Source organism: Mesoplodon mirus, assembly GCF_964341445.2.
Source record: "Mesoplodon mirus genome assembly, chromosome: 8".
NCBI lineage: Eukaryota > Metazoa > Chordata > Mammalia > Artiodactyla > Ziphiidae > Mesoplodon > Mesoplodon mirus.
This window is the reverse complement of record NC_138984.1, coordinates 75,943,083-75,957,932: the sequence shown is the minus strand read 5'-3', so window position 1 is coordinate 75,957,932 and position 14,850 is coordinate 75,943,083. Positions and strand designations below refer to the sequence as shown.

General features: G+C 36.8%; 1 protein-coding gene across 7 annotated transcripts in view; it reads left to right on the top strand.

The window, feature by feature from the left end:
- Positions 1 to 14,850, top strand: part of RBMS1 (RNA binding motif single stranded interacting protein 1) — a 211,904-nt gene that overhangs the window by 64,260 nt on the left and 132,794 nt on the right. The gene's annotated exons all lie outside the window — the stretch shown is intronic.

Here is a 14,850-nt window from a genome sequence, read left to right as displayed (position 1 = left end):
CATTTACTGTAGTGAACCTAATTTAAATAGAATTTTTGTTCCTGGCTTCGTAAGATGAGTTGATTACATATATAGATGTGAGAGGTACAGTTTTAGCTATTTAATATCGATTTTAACAATATCTTTTAGGTAGGTATTACTGACTTTTACTCTCCTAAATATTGTACTTATTTAAAAGAAAGAAAATGTTGTATAACTTGGATATTGCTCAATCTTAATGGAATCATGGTTTAGATGGAAAAGTTTTAACTGAATCAGTTGTTTTCTTTATGGATCACTCTTTTGTTGTCTAAACAATGAATGCATAGTTTTCAATCAAGACTATCAAATTGAAATAAAATCTAACACATTAAGCCAGAATTAACAAACAAACATATATAAAAATTCCAGCCTTCTCGATTTGTAGAAATCAAAACCATTTCCCGTTTTACTTTGGTAACAAAGAACGAGCTAGGCTTTTTTCATTCCTTGACGAAATCTCTAAGTTGCTTTGAAGACCTTTGTTTATAATGGCTTCGTGCATTCTTTTCTTCTTGACATGCTCCCCTCCCTCCAGTGAGATACTAATTAAAGAGAGGCCACTGTGACCCTAGATTGTTTAAAAGTCACCAGGAATAAGGCAGCAGCACAAATCTGGACAGGAAGTGCTCTTTCCTAAAATACAACACAACCCTTAAGACCATCTTATCAAAACTCTGTTGGCTTCTAATAGCAAAAGAAAAAAAAAATGCTTCCTTTGATTTAAAACATACACATTTAAAACCAAAATAGAATCTCTAAAACTTACTTAGACACCGTATATACAGTTTTTAGAAGAATTTGCAAAAAATAACATTATCTCTTATATATTAGATGACAGTTTAGTTTAGAGACATTGAAATAGATAAACATTAAAAACATATGTTGAGTTTGATGGAGAATAGTCTAATTTGTATGTGGGTTTTGTGTGTGTGTGGGGGGGTGGGGAGAGGAGCCTATATCTTGTCATTCCTTTGAAAGGATTTGAGACAGCTCAGATTGTATATGAGAAGCTTGGTTTTCTCATATGCAGGAAGTGGCAACACTTTAATTGGGATGGTAAGAAAGAAGAATATAGTACCAGCTGATCACATAGGCAATTTTGTTAATACTAAATGATTTGAAAGAAATGGAAATAATTTAGTAACTTAAATAAGCAGGTGGTACTACCTGACATCAAATTATTTCCCTCTTGAAATGACTTGCTGTTGCTAAGTGCTAACTTTCAAGAAGAGTTTCTTATACAACTGTTAGTATTTGTTTAGCAAGATGCTTTTGATTGCACGTAATAGAGACCCACTACTGTTTGTGTTAATTAATGGGGGTGGGATTGTTCTGAGAATATATAGGGGAATCAGAATCTCTGTTATGAGACCAGACCTCAAGGGAACCCAGGAAAGCTGCCTTACCAGGCCTCGGGATTGGCAGGACCATAGTGGCCATGGGCCTTGTGGAGGCCAACTGGATGATTGTTCTCAGTTCCAGGCACAAATTAAACAGCAGGAGTTTTGACTCTTCCCTCTTGAGCTTCCATCATTTCTGTCTCCCAGTTGCTCTTTGTTTAGCTGCTGAGTCTAGCTCCTTTGCTTCTTGCTATCTACTGGCAGCTCATTCCTCCACTCCTGTGATTCTCAGTGTAGAAGATCCTTGCCCTGTGAGTCACTATTACAAGTGATGATTCCTCTGTCTCATTGTTTCTGCGTCTTCCCAACTTCAGCTTAGTCATGGCCCCTCAGCTTGCCTCATGGCCTCCCTGTCTGTGCACAGTACCTGACTGTTTGACTATAGTAGGCTCTCTGTAAGTATTGGTTGAATGAATAGATGAGGCCTGTTGTTAGGGAATTACCATCATCTTCTCTTTTAATCAAATTTTTAAGGAACTAATAAGATAGAAAATAACTAAAAGGCAGGTGGAAGAGAAGTTATTTTGAGAATTTTTAGAGACCTGATCATCTCTCTTTGGGTTAAAAAGAATTCACTGGAGTAGTAGTAAGAAATTATTTGTTTATGCAGGCACTGAAGAAGTGAATGTGTTTAAACTTGAGAGTATAGACTATCCCGTTAAAAGAAAGAAGTACCTTTAAAAATCTCCCACTTCATGCTGCGCATTCAAGCAGCTATAGGTACTATCAGGAATGGAGATAATTTAACTTCAGACGTCAGGAAATGAAGCACTCATTTTCTTGACCATATTCCACCCAGGAACCAAGATTAAGGTCTCTAATGTAGGTCTGAAGGCTTCTTTTGGCCTTCAGATCTGAATCTTTATTATTTGTCTGTGAAGAGATGATCAATTCCTGATTTTCTCAAGGCAACCGTCCCCTTTTATGCTTGTTTTTTAAGTCCTCTACCTTCCAGTAGCTGCTCATCTTTTAGCTTTTGGTTGCTCAGGGTAAAAAAATAAACACCAAGACAGAGTTCTCAATTCTTTACTCCATTGCTTGCTTTTTTTTTTTTTAATATGAAATTGAGGTTCTGAAGTTTATTTTATAAAATCTTTCCTAGATTCTGCCATTTGTATAATAGTATATGAGTAGATGGTAGGCATAATTAGACCGAAATGGGTAATTACGTTTTTCATTTAAAAGTTTTCCTCTAACAACTGGGTTGAAGAAGAACCTGAAGAGCAGCTTAAGATTCAATAAAATAAATTTTTAAAAAAAGAAAAAGATTCAGTTGCTCAGCTTTCCCTGTTAGAGCATGACTATCCAAAGTTGCCAGTTAATGGGGCTTTCATTCCTCCTGCACTTTGGAAATGATCAGCATTCCCAAACACATTTGAGAGTATTTTCCCTCATTAGAGAATAAGTGCTTTTCAGATTCTGAGGACTTTCTGTGTGAAAACAAAAACAAAATAGATAATGAAAGTGCTACATGAGTATAGGGAAAATTTTCTCTTTAATTTTATGAAAATGGTATTTTTTTCTTGGACTCATGTGCCAATAAATTTAAAATAACCTTTGTTTGTAGAGTTGCAACTGTGTGCAAGGCATTGAGCTAGACCCCTAGCTTTTAACAAGCGTACACATTCCAGTGAAATGCACAGATGGCTATAACCAAAGTACACTACAAGTGGCCATAGTAGGGAGCATATAGATTTCAGTGGTAACGGAGAGAGAGGTGGGGGGGAGAGAGGGAGAGAGGGAAAGTGAGCACAGTGAATGCTGAGCAGGGAAGCAGAGGCTCGAGGCAGTTTGGACTATGGGTCTGGATCCCTGGAGAAAGAAAGAAGAATGCCAAGAAGAAATATATATATATATATGAGAAAGAACTGAGGAAAGTTCATATAAATAATGTCAGATGATCTCTATGTTATCAGTTAGCAGTGAAGAGTGAGATTTAGAGTTTTAGGAAAAAAAAAATTAAAGGTTTGGAATTAATTCTGAGGAGGATGGGGTAGGAAGCCACTTGGAAACGAGTAAAGTGAACATTAAGCTTAAGTGATTTTTTGGTGAAGCCAATGAGCATGGTTATGATTTGCAGTCATTAGCAATGCAAGAGGAGGAACAGAAAAGTCTGATGGTGGAAGGTGCTTGTCTGTAAGACAGGACGAAAGGCTGTGGATACTGGATAGTGGAAAGAACAAACTTGGTGTCCCTGATTCGGGGCTCTAGATTAGTTAGGAAGCGAACTGTGGGGAGGAGGTGATGTTGGTAATGGTGGTGATGGTGTGGCCTGATGGAACCGAGGAATGGAAGGATAAAGAGAATGAAGGGGAAGCTTACATTTTCACATCTGGAATGGGAAGAATAATGGCGGTGTGGGGACTAATGAAACAATGCCTATAAAGTACTTATAACAATGTCTGGCATATATTATGCACTCATAAATGCTAATACTGTTATCTTTATTAATGAGTGCAGAAGTGATGGAAGAATGGGCATTTCAGGACTTGATGGCATGTAATGGTGTTAGTCACTGAAGTCAAGGAAACATGCAAGTTCTCTTGAAGTGGAGTTCAAGGACCTACCTCTAAGGTTGGGGTTTTAGGTGACATGATATCACCTAGGAAAAGCTCTTAGCTATGTGCAAAATTATCTTTATGTTGAAGGTAAATAAATGATAATAACTGATCTTTGTAATTTAACAAACTGAACTGTCTTATTTTCTTCTTCCCCAAACTCCAGAATGGAGGTATTGTTACCTTTTCCCTTTTTACAGTTAAACAGATTTAGCTGAAGATTGCCAAGTTATCAGGTGGTAGAATTGTCTTTCAAACCCGGAAGTTTTTATTGAAAGCCCCTGCCTCGTCCTCTACTCCATACTACAGACGGCAATGGCAATCTGTAGGTGGTATAATGAGATAGAGAGCATTTCTAGGGCTGTACTGTTTAACATTGAAGAGGAACAAGGAAGAGGCAGATGCCTCTTGGTGTGGGGAAGACAGAAGAATTAACCATTGGAGTTTCAAGGGAAGTCGTGTCATGAGGAGAAAGTAATTTTCAGCTGTGTTAGTCATTCTAAAATACATTTTGGTACCATCTTGGGTTTTAATAAAATACATCCTTTCCTGAGAAGACATTTCATCAGTCCCAAGCCCTCTTAGATCAAGCGGCTGTAATTTCTATGTATCTTATAGTAAACCTTTTTTTAATAGCAAAGCATTATATTCTATAATATATGTTATATAGACATATCTCTTATATCTATATAAATAGAGCTGAAGTTAAATGTGTATTTTTTCTGGGTTCCTGTAACTACTCTCTGGTTCATTCTTTATAACAGAGTTTTTCAGATAAGGATGGGAGTGTGTGTCCTCCTCATTTCTGACCTGGAATCGTGTAGAAGTAAGTCGCAACGACTGATGGGAATATATAGTATTCCTCAGGTATGCTGGACTGGAAAAGAGACTGAGAACAACTGATTTATGGTGAAGCCAGGCCAATAAGTTCTTGCTGAACTCTTACAGGATGCCTTTCGATGTAGTAAATAGTGGAGAGTACATGGTAGATCTTGGCCATGGTTTCATCAGTAGAGGAGTTTACAATGTAAAGACATTACGTTGACCTAATTTAGTCATTAATACAGTCCTTAGAAAATGTAGCGAGAGGTCTTGGAAAATAGATGAAAGTAGGAAAAACTCAGAGGGGGTGGACCATGAGCTGTGATTTCAACAGAGTAAACAGAGGGAGGGATGAATGTGGTTTGGCTGATGGAAAAACAGAGGCTGTTTCCTGGCAAAACTCAGAGCCAGAAAAGAGTGAGTTCATCTGTAGCCAAAACACAAGTAGTAGCCGGAAGAGAGGTAAAGGGGGAAAGGCGTTAGAAAGAGTGCTTTACAAGTGATGTTCAGAAATTTGCACTTGATGTGGGAGTTTTAGGAAGCACGGTGATACGGCCAAAGAAGTCATAACAAATTATTTTAGAAATGTACACAACAATTTGGAATAAATAAGGACTGGTTAGAGGGAGAAACAGAAGAGGTTCCAGCAGTTCTAGTTTGAGGAAACTATTGGATAAAAGATATGGAAAAAGAAGAGTCAGTAAGGAACATAGAGGTGCTGCTAATTTAGAAATAGTGCATTTTCATTGTCGATTGTAGAAATTGGCTAAATCCTATGTTTAATCACTTGAAATTATATAGCATTTTCCAACAGATTTGCTGTCACCCTTGTACTGTTCAGACTGTAGTCTCATATCTCAACTTTTTAAATGTTTTTCTTTTTCTTTTTTTAGAAGAAAAGAATAAAATGGACAAAGTAGTTATTTAAAAGAAAACTTTCTAGATGTTGGAGCGCCAAGAATCAATTTGCCTTGGTTTCTGGAATCCTCTGAAAACCAACCTCACAAGGCTTTTAGTACACTGTATCATTTAAAAATTCTTTAATTATGAAAATTTTCATATATACACTAAAGTAGAAAGAAGTAGCTTCAACAATTATGAACAATTTGCCCATTCTTATGTACTGATAGAATTTTTTTAAGCGTTATGTGATAGAATGAAATAATCTATATGATTTTCAGTTACAAGAGTTTGTACATCTAGTTTTTTAAAATATGGTAATTATCAAAACTTAAATTATGATTTTTTTAAAATAAAGGAGACAGATATAGAGATGGGAAAAAGTTTCTACAATGATTTGCAATATTTTGTAGCCTTCTTTACCTAAATGATGTCTATGGTAAATAGCTTAAATGAATTCTAAAGCTTCTTAAAAGAGCCCCTAGATAGAATATATTTTCAAATCACTCAAGAAATTATGAATTACAGAAGCTGGAATGATATTCTTTAATACTGAAGAAGTCTGGCTAGTCAATTCGAATTTATAATTTGTCATTGAATTAACATATCAAAATAATAAGCTTGTTTTACTTTTAGGACATAATATCTGTTTCAGTAGGACTTGCATGCATTTGGAAGGTATTGTTTATTTATTCATTAAACCAATATTTGAATGCCTAGTGTGTGCCACGCCCTAAGTTGGGGCTTGAGATATATTGGTGGTTTGACATGTTAATAATTTCTATAAGATAATATTCAGTGTGAAATCAATTATAATTTTCTCTTATAACAAGGGAAACATTACAGATAAATGAAATTCATAGATAATTTCCAACCTTCAGTTTGACCAACCTTGAGTCAGTTAATAAATTGACCAGTTTGTTTCACTTTTTCCTATCGGTTTTATCTTCACATCAGCAATGAAATGACTAAAAGGAAAGCTGCATAAGGAAGGAGGAGGAAAAGGGACCAGTCAGTTCCTGAACAAATATGAACCCTCAGATACCTACAAGTACTAATAGTCATTGCTCTAAGTGTGAACCATTTACATCTTTTTCTGTAACTGGGTCATCTCACCTGCTAAGTTATTGCTTTTGATTCACTTTGTCATTTCATATCAATTTTAAGGGTTGTGATAACCATTTTAGATATATGTCTTTTTATCTGACTTAACTGATTCACATAAAAATTACTTTTCTGATCGGAAGTCCTAGGAAGACTGAGAACTGGTACTCCAGGCCCTGCAAAAAGGTAGAAATCTGTAAGACTCATAGGTTGGAATTGATGTTGTGTGCCAGAACAGCACTGAGTGATCTTTTGAGAGTGCATGTGTCCGTGTGCATGCATTTGTGTGACTTAAACTTGATAAAGAAGTAACAGTCCAGGATGAATGTTCTCAAGTTATGTTCGTAACTGACAACTTTAAAGCACTAATAACAGGAAGTGTGGAGTGGAGAGGTCTGATAAATATCTACAGATTTAGGCTCCTCTCCCTGTAACCTTTCTTATCATATAAATGCACCGTATATCTAAAACACCACGGGTGTAACTTGAGGTGACTGTGAGGAAATGGCTGAGGAGGGAAGCTGACAGCTCAGTTTGCTCCTTTGTGAGATTACAGTAGAGTTTCTCATTCTGCCTTGTGGAGACTGCCCACTGGTACAGTCAGATCTTGGAAGAACTGAGTGTGTGTCATTTACTTGTAATCACTCAGTAGCTCTGGGTTCTTTAGAAGATTAAAAATGAGTGTTTGAAAAATATATTTCTGGAGCCTAGGCTATGAATAAAAAGAACATGTGTGTGCATTTGTATGCACTGTGCTCATGTACCTGTGTGCCATACTACACAGATGCCAAGATTCACTTTTTTCACATTTCAGCATTGCTGAAATCAGAATGCATCTTTTAATTTATGATGTCCTATAATTACTGTTGTCCATTTTTTCAAATGTTAACATCTCAGTAATTGTCAAGCATATTATAATCAGTGGCATCTTAGATTGCACGACATACAGTTTATATCCAAATATTTATAGGAGACTGATCTCAGAGAGATTTGTAGGACATTTCTCTTTTCCCCAGAAAGTAAAGCAGGAAGATTTGTTCTGACAGTAATAGTTGAGGTCAAGAGAGAGAAACCATTTGATTGTGGAATGCCATTTCCTTAATAAGTAACATACAAATGCAAAGTGCAACATTCATTACAACACCTCTTAGGATCCCAAGTGATCTAAAGATTAGGACGCAAATTCACCATGTTTAATATAATCTGTAAAATGTAGTCTTTAAGATCTGATCACCCATTTCTTACATTCAGCTCTTTCTAATTTCAAGTAATCATCACTTTGAAAAGAGGATGCAAATCATTTTTGTCATTTGTGTGTATGTGTGTGTGTGTGTGTGTGTCTGTGTAAGAAAGCTACCATTCCTCATCCATTCATGCCTCCAAAAAATTTTACTGCACGTAAGACAGTGGGTTAAGTAACTCATTAGAGATTTACAGACTGTTTAAGCACTCTTACAAGGTTGTTAAGGCTCAAAATAAGATGACTCCACCCTCACTTTTATGGGTTGGACAGTATAGAATACAGACGAAAGCTGTATACAATCTATAGAAGACATAGACTCTAGTCCTGAGGTAGGAATATAATGAGTAGGTTCAGATTTGGAGGCTGTTTTAACAAAGAACCTTCTAATAGAAATGACTAAATATGGATAGATTGAATTTATTAGCGGTCGTGGTGTCCAAGGAGAGACAGTAGCATTCATTCTATTATTGTATTATTTCTTGAGTGATTATTATATGCCAGGCACGGGAACTGGCTTGTAATAGTTCTTTCCCACCTTGAGGTTCTGCTTCATGACCCAGGTCAAGTCGTTTAACCTACCTGAGGCTCATTCTCCTGTTTAAAAAAAAGTGGAGGATGCCTGCCCTGCCTTCTTCCATGAGACTTTAATGAGATGTACAATAAAGCATTTTATAAATTGGAACATTTTATAACATGCTATGATATAATATAATATGATAGGTCTGAAAAATGTCTTCAGCTATTATCTGTTGCTTCTTCCTAGTGCTTCCTCCAACTTAGAAGAATTTAATAGATTTTAACATTTAATAATCCTTTAGTTGAAACTTCATCACATCTGCCACTAGATCAAATATTAGATTGGGAGGTGAAGGAAGGGTGGTTCTGGGAGGATCTGTTTAATGTGTTGTCAGCATTCTGGGAGTGTTCTTCATACTTTGGAATTAGGAATTGCTGATGTCATGATCAGTCACATTGTCATGACAATATCAGAATTTCCTCATTTGCCTTCTCTTCTCTTGGGGAGTATCAATTTGCCACAGGTCTGTCATCAGGGTGTCCCATGTGTTAAGTATTAGATAACCCAGAACTAGTCATTCTTAAGGACACTTCGGGTGGAGAATTTTTAAAAGCTCCTTATGTAGCCCACGGCAGTACTCTTAACTTAATATTCTACTGCTGGAAATGTTGCCTTCATGTATCCCCAACTGAATCGAAATTTACTTCTAATTCTGTATTTTCTTGTGTGAACCTTCACATTTATAATTCAGGGGAGAATAGAAAGCTTTTCAGCATCCTCATTTACTTAAAGGATGTTATTAATTATTCTGTTATCCTCCTCTTCAGGTGAAATAAACTAAGGTAATGGTCATCTTATCAACTAAATAGAAAGGAAACTGTTTTATTGGGGTTTTTTTCTGTATTTTGAATGCTTTAAATCCTAATTTGTGCTCTGGATACCAGGTTTTGCATAGACATTAGTTATGTCTCCCAGACATTTAGGAATGTTTTATACCTTTTGTCATTCTTGGCTTATACGAGGGTTTTGTTTGTCGGAGGTATAGTTAGTTGTTCAGTCTGTACTATCCAAATTTTCTAACAGTTGATTTTTATTCCTGGAAAGGAGACAGTTTTTCCAGGTTTGAATTTTGTTTTTCATGATTTAGAGATTTGTGGGGGTTTTTTTTGGCTCTAGTTTTCCAAAAATTCTGTTGAGTTCCTAAGTACTTTCTGTGTCTTCCCAAGTCATATAGCAAGAGGTGGATGTGATTAACTGTTTCCACAGCACATCAGCCCTGCCCTTCCTTACCTCAGCTCTTATCCTTTATACATAGTTTGATCACTACAGTAGATGATTATGTTACTTCTATGTCTTTAGATAAGCTGTAATTGCAAAAATCACTTAATATCTTTCATAATTTGTCATTTCACTGTAATTCATGGAAAACTCATTGAATTATCTCAAAGTAGTTTGAAAAGAAGCACTTATTTTCTTATAGGCTTGCTAAAGGATGGAGAATAACAGCTCTAATACTAGATTCCCACAGTCAAAGAATGTAGAGGATTGAGGCATCCATCCAGGTAAATTAGGAAAACAGTAATCCACAATAAATGCAAAATGGAGCTTCTCTTTCTCCTGGTTTCCCAGATAGTTGACTCTCCTTTATTTTGTTATAGAATTTGATCTACAGATACAAATTCAATATAGTGTAAACCAAATGAAAACAAAAATCTTGAATTTTTAATTCATATAGCTACCCCCAAGATTTTGGTTTTGGGAAAGAATAAGGACCCAAGTACTTATTTTTATAGAAAAACATAGGAAAAGAAATTTAACTTACAGAGAATCACTATGCCAGAAATTTGAGTGAGCTTTGAATTTTATTAACTATTTTGCAAGAACAGGGCAGTAACTAATTTATGAATAGATGATATCCAAAATTTTTTGAGTGTAAATTATTTGTTTGGAATTTAGAGGATGTTTGGCCACAGAGAGAAATATCCTAAATGATGAATAGGATGTTAGTTGTCCGATAAGCATGTATGAATCCCATAATGAAGCTAATCTCTAATACGGTTTTCCACTATTTTGTGAGTGAAATTATATTCTCAGTTTCAGTTCAGGATTCTGGAAATACCTTTCATCTAATCACCATCCCAGCTTTTAGAAGATAGTTTTTTCTGCTTCTCTCCCAACTTCATCCCACCAACTATCCCAGAAAATAAAACTGGTGGTTGTAAGAGAGGAGTTATATTTTAGCAACCATCAGTTAAATGAGATTTAGGAGCTAGGTTGGGCCAGAATATGTATTTGTACTATTAACTATATGTTCTAATATTGGAAATTTTGCCTTCATAATCAACTGAATGGAAATTCAATGTAATTTCATATCTTTTTAAAAGTGACTTGCCCAAGGTCATATACATGGTAACTGAAGCTCAGATGCACACCCAGGACTGAGCTCTTGTGTTTTTCCCTATGGGGTTTGGACTTGAACCATAGATCATAGTAATAATAACGATCACGAGTGTCATTGGAGCTTGGAGTCAAAGAGACCTAAGTTCAAACCTCAGCTCCATTCTGTATTGGATCTGTGGCCTTGGAAAGGTTGCTTAAGCCTCTGAGCCTCAGTTTTCTCTTCTGTAAAATGGGCTAATCATTCTCTCATGTTGCGTGTGTGTGTGTGTGTGTGTGTGTGTGTGTGTGTATTGTGAGTGAATGGGGGGCGGGGGAGAGGAACCTGCTGAGAAAGTGCCTACAATATAGTAGTTACTCAATAAATGACTGTTATTTATTAGTCCATTCAGAGAAGCAGCAGCAGGGCAAAGCCTGTTTCTTCTGTTTTGTTCACCAGGATAGGTTTAAGAATCATTAGAATGTTGCTTTTGTTAAGACTCATCAGAATTTGGCTTTGTTTATGTTGTTCTATATGCCTTCTAGGATTATAGCTATAGAGCTATAGTTTTATTTTATTGTAGTGGTTTCATTTTTATATACATGTGATTTATATGTGTCTACGGAGACTTTAGGTCTAGAACAAGAATTATAGAATTTAAAAAAAGCAAAATAGTAAATAATAGAAAATATTGCTGCTCCTTTAGAAATAAGACACTTTATCAACTCTATTTTGTACCAGGAAAGAACAGAAATTTAAAGAATCTGCTGACATCATAATTTTTTTTTTTCTTTTTCTGTTTTGCTGGGAGCTAGAGGCTTGCGAGCTTTTAAACGTAGGTACTCTCAAATGTAAACAATTTTTTTAGTGTGAACTGTTTACATTAACCAATACTATGTGGTTGTATTTTATTCCTTAAAGATTGTAATGTGAAGTAATGTTGGATGAACTCTTCCTCTTCATTCTTTTCCGTTTTTAATGTGATCCAAATAAAAATGGGTGCTTGAAATTATTTAGCAGTGATAGAGAGATAGACCCTGCTACAGGTCTATTCTTTTGTTGATAGAAGTGTTCTATTTTTATCTCATTGGACATCTTCTCTTCCCCTATTTTTTTCCCTTCTTTCAAAGCTTAGCTTTCCCACCACACTTTCTTTGTAGTAATTTTACTCAAAGGCTCCTCTCTTATATGAGGTTCAGTAATGCATGTGTTGGAATGGGGGCTCTCCTAGCCTTTTGATTTTGCTGCTGCCTTCAAGGAGCTCATTGATTAGTGATGATTTCAGCAGCAGTCACCCCAAATCTACATCCTCTGTCATACCATCCATCTCTCTCTCTCCCGCTCTTTTTGTTTTTCTCCTCATCTTCACAGTGCTTCTTTCTGAATGTCCCTCAAACAAAACATTTATACAACTGAGCTGCCCACACCCATGTTACATCCTGTATTGATCTCTCCCTGCAGTGGACTGGCATAGCACATGATTGTCTAGACCACTTGGCTGGCACTTATCACTTAATGCCTTGCATTTTTCGTGTCCAGCAACTCGGTGCTGTAGAAGTTACGAGTACTCACCTGGGAATTGTAGCATTATTTATAAGGCTGTTTTGAGTCCACAGCATTATAGTGTTGAAGGAGCACAGGACAGGGTCTTTTAACCCTAGCTAAGCCTAGGTTTAAACATTTACTTGCTACTTCCTTGCTCTACGGTTAAGTCAGTCAGTCTTAACCTGTTTTCCTCTCGTCTGTAAATGAAGCCTAATAACCCTTCCAACCTCATAGCGTTGCTGTGAAAGTGAAATGAAATGTGAAATTTATAAATGAAAGTCCCATTTTCAGAATGTTTCTGTGGGACAAATATCTTCTCAATTCAAGAGGCTCAAATTGCAGTTATACAAACACTTGGGAGTAGCCAAGTCTCACCTGCTCTACAAGGCTGCAGGCTCCTGCATGTACTGATGGCTCCATCTTTATTATCCTCATTCATAGCCCCCTCCTGCCTCACAGTGTGATCTCTGATACCACTCACAGTCTTCCCATTCATACAGAAATGGCCCAGGTCCAACACACAACCTCTTTAAAGGAAACAGGACAAAAACAAATGTGGGAGAGAAACTTGAGTTCACCTAGCTCTTGAAACAGACCTTCTGTCAGACTTTTTTTTTTTCTTAAACCTCTTAGAGTTAAGCCTTAGAAAGCATCTTCATTCAGCCATTCAACACACAGTTCTCGAAAAAGGAGCCTCTCCTTACCTAAATTTGCTTTTTTTTTTTTACTTGTCAATTCCAACTACACCCTTGCTCCTGCTCTTGGATGGTCAGCCAGCCTTACTAACATAAGTTATTTACACAGTATACCCACTTAAGTCTACAAACCACCACTCTGAAACCTGGAGAAACAATAATAACAGCTGCCATTTATTGAGTTTGGTACTCTTGTTGGAGTACCATAGATACACTTAAGACAGTCAGGGAGGAGTCTGGGACTCAGGTTAACTGACTTGCCCAAAGCCATGTGGCTAGTAAGTGGGAAGCTGAAATGTGCAGCCAAATCTGTTTGGCTGTTTTAATTTTGTTCCTTGGATTGCAAAGTCCAGATTCACTTAACCTCTCTGAAAAAGAGGGGTGGGGCTGGTTAAGTGTACACACGGAGGGGCTGTTGTCAGTCTTAAGAGCCAAAGCAGCTTCAAGGACTCCATCTCACGGCCAAGTGCTCACCCGCTCCTGGCATCTGCTTGCCTCTCCGCTTGCTGCCAGTCAGCTTCCTGTTACTCATAGTTTCTGCTTCCTCATAACCTTGGCTTGCATATGGTTTTGGCTTTTTGTGGCCTCAACTCTACCCCCTGGCACTCTTGCAGTTTCTGCCCCTTTCCTAACTGGAGTTTTCTGAATTAAATTCCCAAGGGTGAGAATCTGATTGGCTCTGCTCATTTTTTCAGTCCCAGCCATGTCATAGGTCACTGGCCTATCTGTGGATTGGCTGCCCCTGGGTCAGATTCCCACAACTTTACCCACCAGCTGAGCTGCGGGAGGAGGATGTTGTCTGACCGCCCAGGCAGCAGTCTCAGTTTCCCTTTCAGGAAGATGAGCATCTACAGGGCAGATTCCAAAGCCCTAATTCCTACCGTGATAACTTGCAGTTTCTCTGGAATGTTTCCTTACTTTGTCTTAAAACATATTTGTTTCAAAGGTCAATAAACTTTCCCAGATGAATCTCACTAGGATCTATTCCTATAATCATTTATAACTAAGCACTTGTGAATATCTATAATTGAGTATATATACATATATGGTTTCATGTTTCTGTTATTTCTCTTAGGTTGGAATTATTTGGGCTTTAGTGACTTTGTTACATTTTATATTTTATAGTCTTTGAGGGTGGAAAATCTATCTTCTCCTTTCTTTGCAATGTAGTTAAGTGTGTAGTACCTACCTAACTCTGGAACTTTGAACCCTGGCTTGTAGACATTGTTTTTAAAAATATACACCTTGAGTTACCTCCTTTTATGTCATACACTATATAGAGCACTTTGTTTTGTTGCTATTTAGATATCCTTTTTATTCTTCAAAATAGTCCTTTTAATACTTTTAGTATTTAGTATATTTTAGTATCTAGTATTAGAATTGCTTTTGTATTCCAATTTAAATTTTTTTATCACTTAAAGTCACGTCTTATCCCTGTAAAACGATTTCAGGGTATCAAATCAAGTCTTCCCATTCTAGAACAGCACAATATCCAAAGTATCATGACCTTAGAGAAGAGCCATAGAAAAATTAATCTATGCTGTTCTTTTGTGGTTTAGACTGTGGTTTCCTAAGAGACCAGTCATGACAAGTGAGGTTGTATATGGAATTTTTTCCATAGATGACAGGTTTGAACTGCTGGGGTCTTGGGCATTAAGTTCTCAGGAA